This window comes from Myotis davidii, unplaced genomic scaffold (assembly GCF_000327345.1).
Source record: "Myotis davidii unplaced genomic scaffold, ASM32734v1 scaffold151, whole genome shotgun sequence".
Classification (NCBI taxonomy): domain Eukaryota; kingdom Metazoa; phylum Chordata; class Mammalia; order Chiroptera; family Vespertilionidae; genus Myotis; species Myotis davidii.
The window spans coordinates 575614-580090 of record NW_006285248.1 but is presented as its reverse complement, the minus strand read 5'-3'; positions in this window follow the sequence as shown (position 1 = coordinate 580090).

The following is a 4477-nucleotide window of genomic DNA, read 5'->3' as shown; positions in this document are numbered from 1 at the left end:
CCCCCATCCCTCCATAAGGATCATAGGGAGCTGACATCTCATCTCCTTGCACTGTATGCCCTTCGCTCCCATGGCCTTGGCACCAACCCCCCTCCCAATCCCAACTCCCACACACCCAGAGGCAAACCTGCTCTGTGTGGCCCTACTGAGTATTTCCCCAACAAGCATGGAGCTCACCTACCAGGGTGCTGAAATAATAAAAATGTCGTTATCTCCCTACATGTATTGCAGACAAAAAGGTCATAAAGCCACGAGACATGCAAAGTTTTTTAGTCTCTTTCTCCACAGAAGAAAAACCCATGCAGAAAAGGGGAGGACAATAGGAGGATGTCAAAGACTTCGCCTCAGTCCGCCTTCCCTTAGAGCAGCGGTTCTCAACCTGTGGGCCGCGACCCCTTTGGCGGTCGAACGACCCTTTCACAGGGGTCGCCTAAGACCATCCTGCATATCAGATATTTACATTACAATGCATAACAGTAGCGACATTACAGTTATGAAGTAGCAACAAAAATAATTTTACGGGTCACAACATGAGGAACTGTATTTAAAGGGCCAGAAGGTTGAGAACCAGTGCTTTAGAGGCTGCAGCAAACATGCCCGAACTGAACTGTGTGCCTCTCCGGATGCTGCATCAGAGTAGGTTACTCTTCTTCCTTCTGCATTAGTCGTGTGCTAGACCAAACACTTCAAATGGTGTGTGTGTGTGTGTGTGTGTGTGTGTGTGTCTGTGTAGGAGGGTCATGAGATGCCACATACTGCCATCTCTTGTACCCTTCCTAGCCAGTGAAAACCGTCGCAGGCACGCCAGCCCGGCCCCTGACCACCTGAGCTCACTCCTCTCACGCTTCCCATTTCGGCAGCTTCCGGGCCGGTGAGCAGCCTGCTGTGTCCATTCATTTCCTAGGACGGGGACGGCAGCTACGTCTCTCAGAGGACTTCTCTTGCAGAGACGCTCGAGGCCTAAGACAGTGGTTCTCAACCTGTGGGCCGCGACCCCTTTGGCGGTCGAACGACCCTTTCACAGGGGTCGCCTAAGACCATCCTGCATATCAGATATTTACATTACAATGCATAACAGTAGCGACATTACAGTTATGAAGTAGCAACAAAAATAATTTTACGGGTCACAACATGAGGAACTGTATTTAAAGGGCCAGAAGGTTGAGAACCAGTGCTTTAGAGGCTGCAGCAAACATGCCCGAACTGAACTGTGTGCCTCTCCGGATGCTGCATCAGAGTAGGTTACTCTTCTTCCTTCTGCATCCTCCTCAGTCCTGGGAAATTCTTCTTCCCCGTTAACTAAACCTGTCATCCTCTTCCTTCTCCTTGCTTATGGGTACACATCCAACAAGTAAGCTTTCCACTGCGGGTTTTTGTATTTATTTCTTTTGCTGTTGCAATGAGCTGTACTCGTCTGACAAATATAAGATGGATCCTTATATTTTTCTTTAAGAGTTGCATGTGTACATGTGTTGTTTTCCTGGAAAGGCCATCGGCTTCCAGGATATATTTCTTTTCAACCTTCCCCCAATCTAACATGCTGCCACCTACTTGCCTCAGAAATGGACATACATCACTAAGCTTCACTGTGCCGCCTCCTACTAAGTCACACAAAAGAGGGCTCTGTCTTTATTCAAAGGATGTTAAGTAGCAACATGATGTAATAGGAGAAGTTGGACTTAAGGTCCTAGGGCCTCACTCCCAAATGGGTACAGGCAGGTTATGGAAACTCTCTGAGTTTCTTTGGTTTCCTTGTTTGTAAAATGAGTAAAAATAATTACTGCCCAGCGTGGCGCTGTAATTGTTCACGGTAAACTTCTGGGCAGACGGCAAAACATTTACAACATTGAGATATCAAGCCAGGATCCAGCCATCAGTACAAGCACCACAGCGGGTGTGAAAGGAAGGAAAAGTGAATTTAGTCAATTCTCTCAGTCTTCAGGTGCATTTCTGTGGGTGTGAGCCTCCAATCCCTTCCCCCAGCCCAACTTTTCATACAAAACTTTATTTTATCTTCAACAATGGCCTTGGGTATGTGATGCATTCGCCATGGCCTGGGCCAACTTAATAAATCCAAGCAAGCAATTTAAGCAAGCTCCACCCTCCTGAAGGTAGGTCCCGCTGAGCCACAAATTGCCCAGAACTGAGCTGTGTGCCTCTCCAGGCTGCAGGCTCCACGCCTATCCTGATGGACTGTGCCTTTTCCTTCTCTCTGGGCCTTTCCGGGGCAACAGTCTATGCATATAGATTAAGATATAATTGGGTCAGCCAGGCTGAGTAATTCAGACCTAAGCAAGTCATTATCTCCCTGATCCACCCCAATCCTCCAAGAAGGGTCTCTCCCTAATGTGTGTGTGTGTGCCTGTGTGTGTGCCTGTGTGTGTACTCAAGGATGCTCGATTGCTAGATTTGGTAAAGAGCCTGAATAGGATGGGAACACATTAGTGATTTCTCAAGGCTGCAGGCTTAGGTTAGATTTGGAAGATACCCTTGTTGAGTCATGCATTAGCCCTATAGTTGCTAGATTATGGGGAGATCCAGGGGGATGGGGAGGGGCAGAAACAGTCTGAACAGTGAGGTAGGGAGGAGGAGGTTGGAGGGGATCTCTTAGGGGAAATGGGCCAGCAGCTGTTTGCCAACCAGTAGGAAAGCATTTCAATATATTAATACCTGCAATGTTCTTATGGGGACACACCAGCTGAATATGTGGGTTGGAGATACCTGGCATCATAGATATAGAACTTGAATAATTGGGCCAAGGTTAGTCTTTGCTGCTTTCTCTCTGACAATTGTCTTCTATTATCTGGGCTTCAAACTAAGGGGCCAGAAGAGCCACCTGGTTTCTATGGCAGCCACAAACCAGATGCTCTGCTGGGGCAAGCCTATATTTCATCAGTTAAAGTCTTGTTACTGGTTCCTTGCATTTGATTTTCTTACACTTTCTTTTCTTCCTTCATCAGCAATTGCCGTCAACAAAGCTTCCTTAAGCAGCTACTGTGTAGAAGGGGCTGGATTCCACAGGAGCTGGGGAGGACCAGAGGACCTCTGACTGCGAGGCGCAGGCAGATGTGGACAAAGGTGTTGCCTGGGGGAGTCCAGGAATCTTAAAGAGCTGGGCTAAGCTGAGAGCGGGCAGTGTTCCTCCAAGATCGCACCCAGCAGGGAGCCCCGAGACTGATAAGTAGGCAACAGATGGAACCTGGTAAGGAAATGCTCATCCCAGAAGAGACGTGTCTGTAGATTTACAGGTGAAATTTGATGAACCCAGCTTTCTTTACAAGTTTGAGTGTTTTTATGTTAACAACAGTCTAAAATCTCATATGGGAAGAAGATAAGCCACTTATAAATGGATTAAAGCAGACTGCAGGGTGGGAATGGGGTGGGATGGAGACCACCATGGAGGGGTCAGGCTGCAGTTTGGAAACCAGTGGTTAAAAAGGAGGCCCTCGCTGGCTGGCAGAGAGCTTCCTGTACAAATCACCTCATTCCAGCATCCCCGCAGGGAAGGCCTCAGACTCCTCTGACCCTGAGAGATTAACTCAGGTTACAGACTGACCAAAATGTCAACTACTTGGTTCTTTCTCTCTGAGAAGAATGGGCTGGACTATTTTTGTACTTTCCCTGTAGTTAAGTTACAAGGCAAACTAAATCATAATCAGAAACCATTTCGTTACTACATCCTTTTCCCATATAGCCATACAGATGTGGCAGGACCTAATCAAAACGAAGCAGTCTGAGGAGGAATTAAAGAAACCAACTCTTTAATTACACCAGGCTAAAACACCCTGAGAGTTCTATCTTCTAATCCAGTGGGCTGCAAACTTTATCGATTGTGTATCCCAATCAGCAAAAACTGTTGGAGCCCAAATCCCCAATATATGTATATTATTTAAGAATACAGAAGCTTCTATTGATACCTTGAATATTAAACATTAATAAAATTTAATTTAAAATGAAAGTAGGAGTTCTAGTATGTTCTTTCCTTATTATAGTAGAATATTTAAATAAGCTTTTAATGAAAGAAACAGATTCCACATCCATGGGATTACCTATGTGTGAGTCTTCTCTCAATAGAAAACCTCAACAACATTCTACCAAATGCAGTTTCATGCACGTTTGTCTCATGTGCTGCATTAAGATCATCACCCCCCTCACTGATGACTATCACCATTCCAATATGTGAAAACTGCTTCCAAAATCCCAGCTTTTTGTGTCTATTTGCTCTTTGATCTTATCAATCATTTAAGAGCATGCTGCCTTCCTTCAGAGTATAATATATTACAATAATTTAAAATATTGCAGACATCAAACATATAAGCAAGTCTTATCTGTCGAGTTCACATCGACAAAAGCTGGGACTAAACTCTCATTTCTTTTAAATATATATCTTATTTTATTTTAGAGAGGAAGGGAGGGAAAGGGCGAGAGAGAAACATCAATGATGAGAGAGAATCACTGATCCGATGCATCCTGAGCC